General features: G+C 43.2%; 1 protein-coding gene and 1 long non-coding RNA gene across 3 annotated transcripts in view; both read right to left on the bottom strand.

Moving 5' to 3' along the window:
• The window catches only part of LOC109431331 (serine-rich adhesin for platelets-like), a 339,832-nt gene that overhangs the window by 115,452 nt on the left and 206,871 nt on the right, over positions 1–17,509 (bottom strand). The gene's annotated exons all lie outside the window — the stretch shown is intronic.
• Positions 14,548–15,345, bottom strand: LOC134287566 (uncharacterized). The gene is made up of 3 exons (XR_009997382.1): positions 14,892–15,345; positions 14,752–14,835; positions 14,548–14,668 (listed from the first exon to the last, which is right to left on the bottom strand). It is a non-coding gene; the product is annotated as an uncharacterized LOC134287566 (long non-coding RNA).

The raw sequence follows: 17,509 nt of genomic DNA, 5'->3' as shown, positions 1-17,509 counted from the left end.
ATTTTATTCTCAAAAAATATATTTTTTTTTTCAAGAATTCCTGTAACAAGGTTCAGAAAAGCTATTTTCAAAGTTTTGTTAGGTCATTCCAGGAATTTACCTATCGGGTTCGCTTTTCCCTCAGAAACTTTTTCTGAAATTTACCCAGTAGTTTCACCAAGAATCGCCGGAGGAATTATGTGGGAAATTAAATCAGGATTCTTCCATCCATTGGAAAATGTCCGCAGAAATTATTTTAGGAATGTCCCCAAAAATCCCCAGGAACATCTCTAGATAGTTCAACAAAATTTTTATCAGAAATTGCACCAGAAATTTTACCAGAAACTTCTTCAGAAATTTCCTCTGTCTCTTTCCCATATTTTTTTTTTCTTCAGGATTTCCATTAATAATTTCAAAAGGTATTATTTCTAAATTTCCAAATTCATTCAAGAAGTTTTTCAGAAGTTTCTCCAAGATTCATCTTGAAATTTTTAAAGGGTTTCCAATAGTTTATACCCTCAGGAATTTTCCAGGAGTTCTTCTAGAAATATCCTCATAATCTCCTTCAGAAATTTTCCCAGAAATCCCTTCAGAAATTCCGAAAGGGTTTCCATAAAGGATGTTCCCATAAATTGTCTACGGAGAATTATTTAGGAATTCCTCTGATTATTTCCTTAAAAAATCTTTCAGAAATTTACTCAAGAGTTCCTCCAATAATTTCTTCTAAAATTTTTGTCAATAAATTCCATATGAATTTCCCCAGAAATATCTTCATTTATTACCCAGAGATTCCTGCAGGAATTTCCCCACGATTTCTATTGGAGATTTCAAAATAAATTCTTTCTGAAATTTCCCAGGAATTTTTAGAAATTTCCAGAAATTTCTTCAAAAATTTCTTCACTAATTACTGTAGGACTTTCTCTAGGATTCTCATTAGGATTTTCTGAATGATTTATCTGGGAATATTCCCAGGAATTCCGCCACGAGATTCCGCTGAAAATGCAATAACCTTCTACCGAATTTCTCTAGGAATTTTCCAAGGACTATCTTCATAAATTTCGCCAGGATTTTTTCCAAGAATTCTTTTGGAAATTTCCTCATGAATTATTTCCTCATAAATCATTCCAAAATAACTTCCCCACCACCTCCCAAATTTCCTACAAAAAATTCTTCATATTTTTTCTCCAAGATTTTCTTCATGAATTCCCCCAGAAACTCCTTCAAAAATTCCACAGAGATTCATTCGAGAATTTCGCAAGTTTTGTATAGAAGTTTATTTTACGTTACTTTAACACAACGTCAAAACATTGTCAAATTACCTACTATACAACCAAAACCTGCGCTGCCATTACTCTTATATGACTTGTGTGTTGCTTGGGTTCCTCCACCACCTCGAAGATATCCCCGTCTATCGAAACATTGCAGGAAAGCCATTTTCGTCCATGATTCTCCATAGCTCTGCGCGGTCGATACTATCGTATGCCGCTTTGAAGTCGATGAACAGGTGGTGCGTTGGGACCTGGTATTCACGGCATTTCTGGAGGATTTGCCGTACGGTAAAGATCTGGTCCATTGTCGACCGGCCGTCGATGAAGCCAGCTTGATAACTTCCCACGAACTCATTCGTTTTAGGTGACAGACGACGGAAGATGATCTGGGATAGCACTTTGTAGGCAGCATTCAAAATAGTGATCACCCTGAAGTTCTCACATTCCAAATGGTCGCCTTTCTTGTGAATGGGGCAGATAACCCCTTCCTTCCACTCCTCCGGTAGCTGTTCGGTTTCCCAGATCCTGACTACCAGCCGATGCAGAGAGGTGGCCAACTTTTCTGGGCCCATCTTGATGAATTCAGCTGCGATACCATCCATACCATCTGCTTTGTTGGGCTTGGGCTGGTGAATGGCATCCTTAACTTCCCTCAACGTGGGAGTTGGTTCATTTTCGTCCTCCGCTGCACTGGCGTCGTCGTTTCCTCCGTTACCGTAAGCTCCCGTGCACGTCGTTCAGGTGTTGATCGCCAAGGACCTCTTCCGACAGACTTTTGTAGGCGGCGTCCTTGTGTTCCTTGTCGCGCTTGAGCTTGATGATCATTTCAACGACGCTCCTCAACACTTTCAAGAATTATGAGTACCGTCGTTCGGGGTGACATTGGGCCTAGAGGGTGACATTGGTCCATCGCTCCCACGGATTCAATATAAGTCAGAGAATCCGACGGTGGATGCAAAGTATCTTAGAATTATGTATTCTACTAGTCTAGCACACAATATGCATTCCCGTGGTGCTGCTTCCACCTTTCGATCACCTCACGTCCGTCCGTCAAGAAGCTTCCGTCTTTATCCCTGCATATTTCGGCTCGCGGCACGAAGCCGTTGCGGGATGCGTTGAGCTTCTGATAGAACTTGCATGTTTCTTGGGAACGGCACAGCAGTTCAATTTCTTCTACGCTTCTTCCAGGCGGCGCTTTTTCTCCCGAAAGAGGCGGGTCTGCGGTTTCCGCTTCTTTTTATAACGTTCCCCGTTCTGTCGAGTCCCTTGCTGTAGCATTACCGCCCTCGCTGCGTTCTTCTCCTCCAAAACCGTTCTGCACTCTTCGTCGAACCATTCGTTCCATCGATTCCGTTCCACGTACCCGATGGTGCTCTCGGCTGCGTCGTTGATGGCTGCTTTCACTGTACTCCAGCAGTCCTCTAGAGGGGCCTCATCGAGCTCACCCTCGTCAAGCAACGCGGCCTCGAGATTCGGTTGTTTCAGTCGCTCTAGATTGTACCGTGGCGTGTTTCAGAATTCCTCCTATTAATTTTTCATCGTTTTTTGTGATATTTGGACAATTTCCGGGATCTCGGGAAATCACGGGATTTTTTCAGTCCGGGAAACATTCAGAGACTGCCTGACAGCAGTTTATGGGCTGACTCCCAGTGGTTCAGATTTTGCTACGTTATCTGCATCGTGAGCTGTGAATCTTCTGAAGGCCGAGCACCTTGGACCTTCGCCGTTGCATCGCCTACACAACTTGCTCCTGTTAGTGCCTTTGCAGTACCATGACTTGTATCCTGGTTCCAGACACCTAAAGCAAGCCTCTGGTGGCTTGTGCAAAGTCAGTTGACATACTGATAAGCCCACCTTCAGCTTCCCTACTTCAGCGGACTTATGTAACGTTCGATACAGATAGCTGTGCCAAGGCTACCTGTGTCCCTTTGGTAGCCGAACGACTATGGTGAACCCCTGCACCTCGCACTGTTGCGGCAGTGCCGTGACGAGCTCTTCCGCGTTAGTGATCTCGTCCAGGTTTTTCACTTTTAAAGTCGCCTCCGCTGTAAGTGCCCTCACCTCAACCTCCTCGCCAAGGACCTCTTCCGACAGACTTTTGTAGGCGGCGTCCTTGTGTTCCTTGTCGCGCTTGAGCTTAGCTTGATGATCATTTCAACGACGCTCCTCAACACTTTCAAGAATTATGAGTACCGTCGTTCGGGGTGACATTGGGCCTAGAGGGTGACATTGGTCCATCGCTCCCACGGATTCAATATAAGTCAGAGAATCCGACGGTGGATGCAAAGTATCTTAGAATTATGTATTCTAGTAGTCTAGCACACAATATGCATTCCCGTGGTATTCTAAACGTGCGGAATGGTGGACCGACGGTACTTGGACTTTTCAGTCTTGATAACGAGCGCAGGGCACCTGCCCTCTTACGTTTTCTAGACTTGATGTCCCTACGCTCCTGCACCACTTGCGATTTGTTCTTTTTCTGATTTACTTTGGTTCAAGGGGCGTCCTCTCCCCAGTCCTATCTTGTGGTTGCTGAGGATCAATCAGAGGTTACAACCCCCCTTCCCTCTATTCCGGGACGGGTCGACCTTTTAATGACCCACCCTTCCCGTCTGACGTGCTTGGTCCTGAAGGTGTGGTCTTTCCGGGACGTCTGACTGTTTTCCGACTTGTCGGCTTTACTGCCGACCTTCGGGGACAACAGCCGCCTAGCCTTGCGGGTGCCGCCTGGTAGCTCCTCACTTAACGGCTGCGTCACGCGCAACTGTGGTTGCTGCCGCATTTGCTGTGAGTTAATCATGGTCCTACTTGGCCGCCATCGTTACTTGCCGCCAGTCTCAACAATAATGCCTGCTGAAAGTCCTTGCTGATATGTGTAATAAATAAATAAATAAATATACGATTTCGAGGACGCAGATTTCAATGGTTCGCGATTCACATAATGTACCTATTTTTTTTTTTTCTTAAATCTCCGCCATCCGATAAACACCGACCAATTCTATTCGCATAAAGTTGTTCATTATTTTGACTGGCTTTCGCAAACGACTCGTTTCGGCCACCGCTTGTGTGGCATGACCGGAATTCGACTTCGCAAGCCGCACGTGATCTTTATTTATGGCGTCTAATTTATTTCCCGCCATGGGTGACTGGAAAATAGCAGCAGCCATCACCCACCACCCGCAACCAGTAGCGTACAGGGGAGACACGACGGACGACGCGTCGGCGGCTGTCGGTTTGCAGTAGACAGACAGACACGTGGCCCCAAGATGGTGCGGTGTTACCAGCCGAGCCGAGCAAACGGTCACACAACGATAAAATATTGGATTTTATTTCCCGAAATGCTCCTCGGACGACGGCCTACCCGAAAAGGGGAAGCATTCCCAAGGACACTGGAGTGGAATTTTGGGTGAATCCAGAATTTCAATGAGGCTCTCTCCGTCGCGTATCCATTTGCACCCATCATCAGTATGGTCTGTTGCAGATTTATTTTCAGTGCTTACCACTGTCAGTCTGACGGCGGCGGCGCGATGCGGGCTGAAGGTCAGTCCTGCATGAAAAACGTGTTCAATTTGAAGCGGCAAAATGAGAAGAATTCGTTTTGCGGTCGGATTTATTGGCCGGTTGAATTTCCGTTCGTATTCCGGGGTATAAAAGCATTCCACATGCGCGCCTTCGTCGGTCGGAGCTTTCCGAACTGAATCGCGGTGGATCAACTTCTCATTTAGGAAATTTGATTTCTGATTCCAGTGAAATTGCTATTTGTGCTTGTGGCTTGGTGTGGCAAAAAGCTGTGAGCGCTAAAGTCGGTAAGCTGTTCAATGGCTTCCAGCAGCGGTAATTGCCACACTGAGATTCTTTGAACGGAAACTGACTCTGAAGCGTAAAGCGTAATTTGATTTGAGTAATGATGGAAATAGCATTTCGATCTGGAAGCGATTACAATTGGATCATTTGGTAATAGCGGTATACCGGAGCAAGTTTTAAGCCGGGGTTATTTGCGCTAAAGCTGACTTTTTGCTCCAAAAGTGTTTGACACAGTATATTTTGCGGGGTACCACTTAGCGACGACAACGATTTTGCTGGCTCGCCCAGGAGTACTAATAAGTGACGAGACGAATATCGAACAAAAGCCGAACTCTATTGGCTGCTACCCAGCTCAACAGACAGCATGGGGACAGGAGGGACAGGAGAAGTGAACAAAAATCATGGTTAAGAACGATATGTAGAGGTTTTAAGGAATCGTTACTGGTGAGCATCACAAAACTGCGCCAGTGCTTCAAGCACAAATCTCATGTTTCGGTATAGAATACCAAAACTAAGTGATTCTTATCGGCTAACAAGTGCAGTAACCACCCTAAACCTTGACAGCCGTACAGAACGTCGAGGATGCACAGTTAACTGTGTAATCGCTGCGAAGGCTGATGTCAAGACGCGGGGGTTGCCGATACGTCTGCAAGGTGCACGATGCGAGATTCCATGTAAAAAGACTCCATTATCGCGAGGTTATCCGTTGCATACTATTTTACTCTAACTCACACTGGCATCATTAGATTGTGCACCACAGTCTACCGCACAGAGTCAACTCACGCGAACAGAACCGTTCTGTATCGATTTCCCACACCGATTATAGCAATCGAGTGAACTTAACGAGCCCCACTGCCGCGCCGCGCCGCCGCTCGTCTTGTGTCACACGTGCCCCCACTGACTGTTCTGAAATAGGCACGTGAATGTTTTATGGGGTGTTATTTTTACCAGCGAATACGACGATGCGATGTCTGCCGATGGGTGAACCGAGCGAAAGGGTTGTCCTACCTTACTAAAAGAGCAGAACTACACCGATAGAAGGATCAACCACCGGCGCTGGCTGTGCCGACAGGCACGACCAACCCGGGCGAGAGAGGTTCATTACCATAAACCGTGACTTGGTTGAAGGTTCAGGTCGCGACATATCACCTGCTGGGAGACCGCCGCCCGCTTCTTACTCCTCCTCGTCAGCACATAATAACAGTGATAAGCTTTCACTTACTGGCAGTGCCACATCGTTTTCCGATTCAGACGATGATGACGAGGACTATGACGATTCAGAGCCATTCCACTTGAATTAGAAAGTCGGATTTGTTTTGATTTTTTTTTTATTCTTGACTGTTTGCTCAGACAACCACATGCATTGTAACCTCTTTTTATGCATATGGTTGGGAATGCATAAATTAAAAATGTGCATAAATTAAAAAAAAACCTAAGTGATCCACCTAGCAGTGGTGGCGCCTTTCTCGTGCAATCGAAAACCCATACCAATTATATCCATATTACATGGTTTCGGAGCCTGAAATCCCATTAAATAGCCACCATCTTGAACTTGGAGCCGCCATTTTGAATTTGGACCCACCTTCCTGGATTTTAGGCCGCCATCTTGGATATTCTGATCGCCATTTTTGGAGTCCGGACATTTTCCCCTTACCAATTATACCCATATTGCATGGTTTCGGAGCCTGAAATTCCATTGAACAGCCAGCATCTTGAACTAGGAGCCGTCATCTTGAATTTGGACCCACCTTCTTGGATTTTAGGCCGCCATCTTTTATATTCTGGTCACCATTTTTGGAGTCTAGACATCTTCCCCATACCTATTATACACATATTGCATGGTTTGGTGCCTAAAACTGCATTAAACAGCTGCCATTTTGAATTTTGAGCCGCCATCTTGGATTTTAGACCGCCATCTTGGATTTTAGGCCACCATCTTGGATATTCTGATCGCCATTTTTGGAGTCCGGACATTTTCCCCATACCAATTATACCCATATTGCATGGTTTCGGAGCCCAAAATTCCATTAAACAGCCACCATCTTGAACTTGGAGCCGCCATCTTGAATTTGGACCCACTTTCTTGGATTTTAGGCCGCCATCTTGTATATTCTGATCGCCATTTTTGGAATCCAGACATCTTCCTCATATCAATTATACCCATATTGCATGGTATGATGCCTAAAACTGCATTAAACAGTCGCCATCTTGAATTTTGAGCCGCCATCTTGGATTTTAGGCCACCATCTTGTATATTCTGATCGTCATTTTTGAAGTCCAGACATTTTCCCCATACCCAATCATACCCATATTGCATGGTTTCGGAGCCCAAAATTCCATTAAACAGCCACCATCTTGAACTGTGAGTCGCCATTTTGAATTTTGAGCCGCCATCTTGGATTTTAGGCCGCCATCTTGGATTTTAGGCCGCCATCTTGGATATTCTGATCGCCATTTTTGGAGTCCGGACATTTTCCCCATACCAATTATATCCATATTGCATGGTTTCGGAGCCTAAAATTCCATTAAACAGCCACCATCTTGAACTTGGAGCCGCCATCTTGAATTTGGACCCACTTTCTTGGATTTTTGGCCGCCATCTTAGATATTCTGATCGCCATTTTTGGAGGCCGTACATTTTCCCCATACCAATTATACCCATATTGCATGGTTTCGGAGCTTGAAATTCCTTTAAACAGCCACCATCTTGAACTTGGAGCCGCCATCTTGGATTTTTGGCCGCCATCTTAGATATTCTGATCGCCATTTTTGGAGGCCGGACATTTTCCCCATACCAATTATACCCATATTGCATGGTTTTAGAGCCTAAAACTCTATTACATAGCCACCATATTGAATTTGGAGCCGCTATCTTAAATATTAGGCTGCCATCTTGGATTTTGGGCCGACATAAATAGTGGAACATCTGGTCTCAAATGTTGAGACACACAAAAATTAGTCAAGCATGCTAAAGGTTACAAAAATCGCCGCAGTTTGATTTGTCGCATGATAGCACTTGGTTCAGTTTTATATATTATCAGGGGTTTTTCATGGATTTCAAGGAGCCTTTCAAGGGCGTTCTGTCAGTTTTTTTTTTGGCGTTTTAATGGGATTACGGGAAATTCAATGGCGTTTCAATATTAGTAAGGGGGATTCAGGGACTTTAATGGCAATTCGGGGGGTCTCAGGGGTTCGAGGGGCGTTGCAAGGTATCTCAGAGTAATATCAGAGAGTTTCAGGCGGTTTAGAAACATTTTAAGGGTGTTCCTAGAAGTTTCAGTGGCTTTTGGTAGCATTTCATGGGTGTTTCAAGGCGTTTCCAGGTGCGTTTCAAGAGAATTCTAGTGGCTAGAACCCTAGTAGAATATTGGGCTCAATTTGACCCAGGCAGGCTCGCTGAACGTGCACTACGTCATCGTGGTGCGCATAGCTTAACATCTTAGGAGGGTTAAAGACGTCCAAAGGGGTTTCAGAGGCATTTCAAATTGATTATGAGGCGTCATCCACAAATGAGGTAACGCTCTAGGCGGAGGGGGGAGTATGACCGAGCGTTGCGGTCCATACAAAAATTTCAGAATTTTCATACAAATAAGCGTTAGGGGCTGTCCATAAAGCACGTGGTCATTAGGGGGGGGGGGGGGGGTTTTCGTCCAATGACCATTTTGTATGGACAAATAAAAATTTTTGTATGGACCAATGACCACGCAGGGGGGGGGGTGAAAAGTCCCAAAAAATGACCACGTGGTTTATGGACAGCCCCTTACGAGAGGAAAAAGGGGGTCAAAAAATGTCGCTTTGTCGAGTAATCATGATATGCTGCCCGATGATTTCAAAGGGCATTTCAATGGGATGACAGTGGTTTCAGGAGCGTTTCGAGGCATTGGAGGCCACGGCCGCATAGGGGGTATCAAGAACGCCCCTAAATTAAAGGGCATCTCAGGAGCGTTTCAAAAGATGTTGAGATTGGGTCTCTGGAAATCCTTTAAAACTTCCGAAAATGGCTCTGAAATTGCTAAAAGATCTCCCTAATCTCCCCTACGTTACGCCTCGGAATCCCACCAAAAAATCTATAAAATTTTCAGAAATGCCTTAAAGATCGCCATAAAATCCCCTCGGACCCCATGTAACACATCTGAGACGCTCTGAAATCCCCGAAAACCCCTCCGTAACGCTTCCACAACGCCTCTGAAACCCGCTGAAAAACCTCTGAAACCTCCTGAAATGCCTCCAAAATCCCCCTCAAACGCCCTTGAACCCCATGTAACGCACCTGGCTGAGACCCACCGAAACTCCTGTAACGTTTTCGTAATACCTCTGAATCCCTCCGAAAAAGATCTGAAACCTCCTGAAATGCCTACAAATTCCCCCCCAAAACTCCTTCGAACCCCATGTAACGCCTCTGTATGAATCCCGCCGAAAAAGCCCTGAAGCTTCCTGAAAAGCCTATGTAATCCCTCTAAAGCCCCCTCAGACCCCATGTAACGCACCAGAGGAATGGGAATTCTTCCAGAGTTCATCGGGAATTTCTCCAGGAGTTCCTCGGGAATTCCTCCAGAAATTCCTTCAAAGAGTTCCTCGAGAATTCCTCTGGAGCGCCTCGGGAATTCCTTTCCTCCAAGAGTTCCTCGGAAATTCTTCCAGAAGTTCCTCAGAAATTTCACCAGAAATAACTCAGAAACTCTACTAGGAGTTTCTTGAGAATTCATCTAGGAGTTCCTCGGGAATTCATTCTGTAGTTCCAAGGGAATTTCTTCAGGAGTTCCTAGGAAATTACTCCAGCAGTTTTTCGAGAATTCCTTTAGGTGTTCCTTGAGAATTCTTTTAGTAGTTCCTTGGGAATTCCTCCAGGAGTTCTTTGAAAATTCTTCCAGGAGCTCCTCGAGAAATTCTACATGAATTCCTCCGAATTTTCTCCAGAAGTTCCTCGAGAATTCCTTCAGGAGTTTGACAACAAGTTTTTCAGCAGTTCCTCAGAAATTCCTTGAGAATTCCTCTATGAGATCCTCTTGAATTCCCATAGGAGTTGCTAGAAAATTTATTGGAAAACTGCTCCATGTACTCCTCGGACTTCTTCTAGGAGTTCCCCGGAGAATCCTCCTGGAGTTCATCGGATTTTTTTTGGGGATTCCTCTAGAAGTTACACGGGATCTCCCAAAAAAAAACTCTTTTGAGAATTATAAAGAAACTCCTGGAGGAATTTCCGAAATACCAAGAGGCATACCCGAGAATCTCTTGAAGAATTTCCGAGGAACTCGAGGAGAAATTCCCGAGGAACTTTGAAAGAATTACAGTGTAGCTTCTAGAAGAATCCCCAAAAAACTAGGAACTAAAAATTCCTCCAGAAGTTCATTGAGAATCCCTCTAGCATTTTCTCGGGAATTTTTCCAGAAGATTCTCGGGAAATGTTTCAGGAGTTCATTAGAAATTCATCTGGATCTTACCTATTAATACCTCCAGGAAATCGTCGGGAATTCCCAGAAAACTCCTACAGTAGGTTTTCTGGGGACCAAGAGGAATTCCCGAGGAACTGCCGAAAAAGAACCTCGACAAACTATGAAAAACTGCTCGTTGAATTCTTGGAGGGATTCCTGAGAAACATGTAAATCCTCAGGAAATTCCCGAGGAATCCCAAGAGCATTCCCCAAGGAACTCCTGGGTTTTCTCGAGAATTTTGTGGGAACTTTGTGGGCTTCGTGGCCGAGCGGTTAGCGGCGTCAGTCGTTTAGGTGTCTCGTATGCCTCGGAGTGTGGGTTCGATTCCCGCTCCAGTCGGGGAAAACTTTTCGTCGAACGAAAAATTTTCCACTGGGCCACTGGGTGTTATATGTGTTGTCCGTTGTCAAATGTTAGTATTGTTCAGTCTGTAGAGGCCGCAAGGTCAAATACGGTGTAATTGTCTTTTTTTTATTTTTTTAAGGAACTCCAGAAGGAATTTTCGATGAACTTCTGGAGGAACTGCCGAGGAACTCATGCAAGTATTCCCGAAGAACTCCTGGAAGGAATGTACCGAGGATCTCCTATAGAAATTCCGGAGGATCTCTTGAAGGAATTCCTGAGGATCCGTGAATGAATTCTAAAGGAACTCCTAGAGGAATTGTTGAGGATCTTTTGGACAAATTCTCGTATATTTCCTGAAGAACTTCCGTGGATCTCCTGAGGGAATTTCCGAGAAACTCCTGGAGAATTTTTCGATGATCATCTGAAGGAATTCTTGTGGAACTCCTGGATGAATTACCGAGGAGCTCCAGGAGGAATTTCCGCACAAATCCTGGAGATATTTACGAGAATTTCATGGAGGAACTCCCGAAACTCCTGAAAGAATTTCCGAGAAACTCCTGACGATCTCCTAGAGGAATTCCCGAAGAACTTGTGGAGGAATTTCCTGAGAGCTCCTTGAAAAATTCCCGAAGAACACCTGGAGGAGTTAACGAGGGAAGGTAGTCCTGGAGGAATTGCCGTGGAACTCCTGTAGAATTTTCCGAAGAACTGATTGATTGATTGATTTATCTTTATTTGAGAGACTTTCAGCCCTTGGCTGGTTCGTCTCTTCACCGAGGAACTCCTGGAGGAACTTGTAGAGAAATTCCTGGAAGAATTCTTAGGAAACTCAACTCCTGAAGAAATTCTCGGGACTCTTATGAAAGAATTTCGGAGGAACTCTTGGAGCAGTTTCTTCTGATGGCATTCGCAATGACTTCCAGGAGAATTTCCGAGGAATTCACGAACGAAACCCGATTTTTTCTCAGATTTTTTGTGTGAAACTCGTGGAAACAAATCCGAGGAACTTTATGAATTTTCGGGAAAACCCCTTGAAATTGCCATGGAAATTCTGAAGAGAACCATGCATTTTTACTGGATGACCTCACGGTATATTCCTTCATATAAAGCTAATTGAGAGCAAAGCAGAAATGTTGACTTTAAACATCAATTTTATACCAAAACCATAAAATGGGGTGTGAAGACATGTGAAGTCCTATGGCAGCACCTTGGTCAGGCAGGACGCACATAAGATTCGATGACACATTCAAGCTCAGTTCGTTTTTGGCTTGCGTTTAGTTCAAATGCAATACTAGGTACCAGTAGAAGGGGCTCCGAAGAAGTAAGAGAAGAAAAGGCCGGGAAAGTTCGGGAATAAATAGTGTTACACTTAACGTGACATGATGTGAGTTTTTATATACGACAGTGCGAATATTCCCTACCCGCGAAGAACTGCTCAAGAAACATGCCCACCCTGAGGTGCTGTTTCAGGGAGCCTCAGGAAGGCCCCTCTGAACTAGTTGGCAGATACAAGTGAAAGAATGAGTATCCTTTAAAAGAATAAACAACTCACTATTTCCTTAGATTACTCGTTTTCGACGTTTTGTCCCTTTCGACGTTTTGGCATTCGACGTTTTGTCTTTCGACGTTTTGTCCCTAAGCCGAAACAGAGACGCTCCAAAGAGTGAAAAATGAACTAACGATTGCGCTACGCCTTCCGGAAAGTGATTCGGGTGAAAATTTTTCACGAGTTTAGTGAATATCGCAACAATTGGGATCCGAGGTTTAAGTAAAGCCGTGTAAAGTGAAGCATTTTACGTCCCTAAATTTTGTGCCGCGAGTGGATTCAAGCTGCGGAAAAGAAATGAAAAAACAGTTCGTGGTCCAGTGGTCGCCGCGAGTGTGGCGCATTCCAGTGCAAGGAACGCGAATCGTTCCCGGCCAGGATACAGCTCCATTACGTAGACGCCGAGAACCTATAGCAACTAGTCGTGAAAGTGTTTTCGGAGTCCAGCTGTTGTTCTCGATTTTGTTAGTTTGTGCTGCCTTGGAAAGGGAATAAGAAGCCCTGTGGGGGAAAATCGAGGGAAAAACTGAGTTGGGATAGCCATGCTGCTATTACTGTACTGTACTGAAAAGCTTTCTGAAAGACAACGTTGCATTTGGCGATTTTCCACGGAGTTTTCTGGCGATTGGTGAGATCGTTTCAGGCTACATATTATTTTCTTTTCTTTCCTCTTCTTTCGGAACTTCTTGAGGAACTTGTTTTTGTTACGTCACAGCTCCTCAACTTTTAGAAATCTGTCTTGTTTCATTTCAGAGAGCGAGCAAAGGCGCTTAAACCTAGGCACAAGAGCCAGGACACGGACCAAATACCTGTGTTCCATCCCAGGATCCAAGGACTAAGGGGTGACATTAACCTTCTTAGCATCGTCACTCCCACCGATTTTTCACGTAGTTAGCTTTCTCTATAAAACTGAGCGGTTGGTACGAGATGTCCCCTCCTTAATGGTTTTATTGTAGAATCAACAACGGTGCACAGTAGGCCTGGCCGCTTTAATGCTTGTAATGCATTCTTGATGTACTGCAAGCATTAATAATGACAAGAAAAATGGTAGAAGTAGTCGATTCTATCATTTTCCAGGATTCTTTCAATGAATGGCTGTGTATGTGTAGACTAGACTAAGCCGAAACAGAGACGCTCCAAAATCTAAAAAAAAAAAACTCTTCCACAACTCCACCGAAACCAGCCTAGAACGCTCTGAGACATCCTTAAATTCTTCCGAAACCCCCTTAAAATCCACTCGGACATCCCCCCCCCCCATATAACGTACGTGAGACCTTCAGAAACCTCCCAAAACGCATCTGTAACGCTTCCTAACACGTCGAAAATCCTCTAAAACTTTCTGCAATTCATTGGAAAACTGAAATCACTTGGTACCCCACTGAAACCCCTGTGGATCCCCTGGAACACCCCTATAATCTCCCTTCGTTCTCCCTTATAAACACCCCCTATCCGCCGTTGTAATAGTTACCTCCTCCTCTCCTTCTCTTCTTGGCGTAACGTCCTCACTGGGACAAAGCCTGCTTCTCAGCTTAGTGTTCAATGAGCACTTCCACAGTTTTAACTGAGAGCTTCCTCTGCCAATGACCATTTTGCATGTGTATATCGTGTGGCAAGCACGAAGATACTCTATGCCCAAGGAAGTCAAGGAAATTTCCTTTTACGAAAAGATCCTGGACCGACCGGGAATCGAACCCGTCACCCTCAGCATGGTCATGCTGAATACCCGTGCGTTTACCGCCTCGGCTATATGGGCCCTATATAATATGCAATAGTTACCGTCATTATTAAATTTTCTTATGCACAATATTGGATCTAATTGGCTTTGTCTCATTTTATGCAGGGCATAAACTGCCGGTCTAAGCATAATCCAATTGAGCGTAGAACGGCAGTAAAAAGGTGCATAAAAATAACATGCATTAAAAGAGGTTTTAGTGAAATTTATGCCCGGAATATACATACTCTCATACGGCAAAGTTGATGATTAGGGCCACAAAAAAAAAGATGACTTTGTAGCCATATGCTGGCTGTTGACTTTCTTGTAGCTTTTTGGCATTCCAGCCGCAGCTAATCTGCAGTCCTTTCATTGATATCACATATTACATCGCATTATGTCATCTTGAACGATTCTCGCTTATACGACTTTGTATGCATACTTTAACGAGTTATTTCTTACGGGGACTGACTGGATCTATGGAAACTTGGTAGGTTTTCGGCTTTCAGTCACAGAAAAAGCGTTGATTATTCTAAATCATTGCCTACGTTTCGATCCTATGGTTGGGATCTTCATCAGGGCCTGTTTATTGTGTAAAAGAGGGATGGGGGGGGGGGGGTGCTCTTAATTTTTATAGTTCGTTTTTGATTAGTTTAATTACTCACTCGATATGAATCAACTTGTGAAGATCGTGTTGATCACACGGTGGAATGTCGTTTGCATTGGGTTCGGGCACCGCACTTGTAACACTGTGATTAGGAAATTATTGATTAAAGGAGATTTGAGAAGCAAATTACGATCATACTTAGACCAACCAGCACCCTGGTTGAGATGGTGGGTGGGTGGTACGTTTAACCGTTCGAGTCGCAACACTTGGCACTTTGGGAACACTTCTGTTCTTGTTCGTCAGATTGGGGTTACTGTGGGGTGTTTATAGTTGGTGGTGTTTGGTTGGTCGGATTTGTTTGTGTTAGTGGGGTGGTTAGAATTCTTGTATTTTGTCGATTTTGGTTAGTAGTTGACGACGCATTTCTCGCTCCTCTCTGGGTTTTGATCGTTGAGAGCAGATTTGCGTACGCACAGCTTAAATTATCGGTGTCTGTCCGATGGTTGACCGTGTTGGAAGTCGTCGCAATATGGCACATTTCCAACACTTGCAGAGCTTGTCTCTTGTAGGTTGAATCGACGAGGGATGGTTGTTGGATGTTGAAACGGTGTTGGTGATTGATACAGTGGTGCATCAGTGCCGATTTCTCTTGTAACAGCTGTATTTCGGGATCGGTGTATTGGTAACCTTCTGCCAGTTTGTTTTCAAGAGTGTTGATGTGGGTTTGATGGCCATACATGCGGGTCCGCAACTTGTTGGTAGTCAATCAATAATTTCCTAATCACAGTGTTACAAGTGCGGTGCCCGAACCCAATGCAAACGACATTCCACCGTGTGATCAACACGATCTTCACAAGTTGATTCATATCGAGTGAGTAATTAAACTAATCAAAAACGAACTATAAAAATTAAGAGCACCCCCCCCCCCCATCCCTCTTTTACACAATAAACAGGCCCTGATGAAGATCCCAACCATAGGATCGAAACGTAGGCAATGATTTAGAATAATCAACGCTTTTTCTGTGACTGAAAGCCGAAAACCTACCAAGTTTAACGAGTTATTTCATTAATTTATGTGATTTCGTTCATGCAACAATGCGAGTAAAACTGTAATACTTCTAAATTACCAAGTGGAGTAGTATAGTTATCGCAGTACGTAATAATGTGGGCTTTTTTTTGATGATTTGTGAGTTCGATCATAAAATATCAGAATATCGTTTACTGCGATGTAGTCAAACATTATATAAGTAAATTGGTATTCTAATAGGACTTTATTTCATACATCGCAATACGTTAAAAAAATAACAATCTCAATCAAATGATAATAAGTCAAAGTAACTTTGAACATGATTAAGGTGAAACTTTTACAACAATATTTGTATGTAAACTATTCCAAAGTTGCCAAATTTGTTAAAAAATAAATACAAACTTACGACAGTGTTGCTGGAAATTGGGTCGACCAAATTTTAAGATGAGAGCTCTAATAAAACCTAATAAAAATATTTTCTATTAGCTTTCAACTGCTTTTTACCGAACTTGGCTAAAAATCTAGGAAAAAAGTTATTAAGTAAATTAACTCTTGATGTCATCGACAAAAATTTTGGGGTCACCCCTCAATATGAAGTATCAGCCAATCGTTCAAGGTCGCTGTCGTAACACATGGAAAAGTGATTAGTTGATATCTTCGTCATCTTTAGTTCAATTTTAATTCTTTTTTGGATCAATATCAAGAGAATTAACTAAATTTACGTTTGATGTCTTGAATTCAACGTATTAAACGATTTATGTATATGAAAATGTAATTTAAAGTGACCACTTTTCACGACATTTCGAAAAATGAGGCAATTTTACGTTAAGTTTGAGTATGTAAATTTTAACAAATATGTGTGGTTCAATGTCTATGCAGTAAGTATCATTCATTATGTTTCAAATAAGCCAAGAAGAATTAAAATTGAGTAAAAGATGGCAAAGTTATCAACTAATCACTTTTGCGTGTTTTACGATAGTAACTCCAAACTTTTCGTCGATGACATCAAGAGTTAATTTACTTTATAACTTTTTTTCTGAATTTTCAAGCTAAATTCGGTAAGAAGCAGTTGAAAGCTAATAGAAAATAGTTTCTGCAATTTCTCATCGTAATACGCTGTTTTACCTCACGAAAATCTGACAGAAAAAGGCCTACTTTCCCACACCAAATAAACAGGGCTGTAATGGTTCACAAAATACGCGAACACGAGACGGAACACAACACTTATCGTTCTTACTAATTAAAAGGAACTTTAAAAAATAATTAATTTTTAAAGTTCCTTTTAATTAGTAAGAACGATAAGTGTTGTGTTCCGTCTCGTGTTCGCGTATTTTGTGATCGTGAATGTTCTTACGTTAGCACAATCAACAAATTGTTTCTGTAATGGTTCATTGCAGCACTGATTTGCGTTGCGTAATGAACCATTACAGCACTGCTTTCAGTTTGATAAACTTCTTGATGCTTTCTGGGCGCAGTTTTGAAAAATTGTGACAACTACACAGTAAAACCTGCTATGATCAGATTTTCTTAAACAAGGCTATGAACATCAGTGTGCAGTTTGATGGAAAAGTTTTGTTAAAAATTATCCTCAAGCGGTAATTTATGAAATTGCAAAAAAAGTTGTACGCATCTCGGTGCAGAATGAAGATTTTTACAGCATGAGTCGCACATTTACCCAACGAGGCTTGCCAAGTTGGATAATTACGACGAGTGCTGTAAAAATCGTTGCGTTAACTACTATTATATTACCGCTCTTATTTTAAAATTTGGACGACCCAATTTCCAGCGA

Source organism: Aedes albopictus, chromosome 1 (genome assembly GCF_035046485.1).
Source record: "Aedes albopictus strain Foshan chromosome 1, AalbF5, whole genome shotgun sequence".
NCBI classification, from domain to species: Eukaryota; Metazoa; Arthropoda; class Insecta; order Diptera; family Culicidae; genus Aedes; species Aedes albopictus.
Note: the sequence above shows the minus strand (reverse complement) of the source record. Positions and strands in the feature narration are given on the sequence as shown.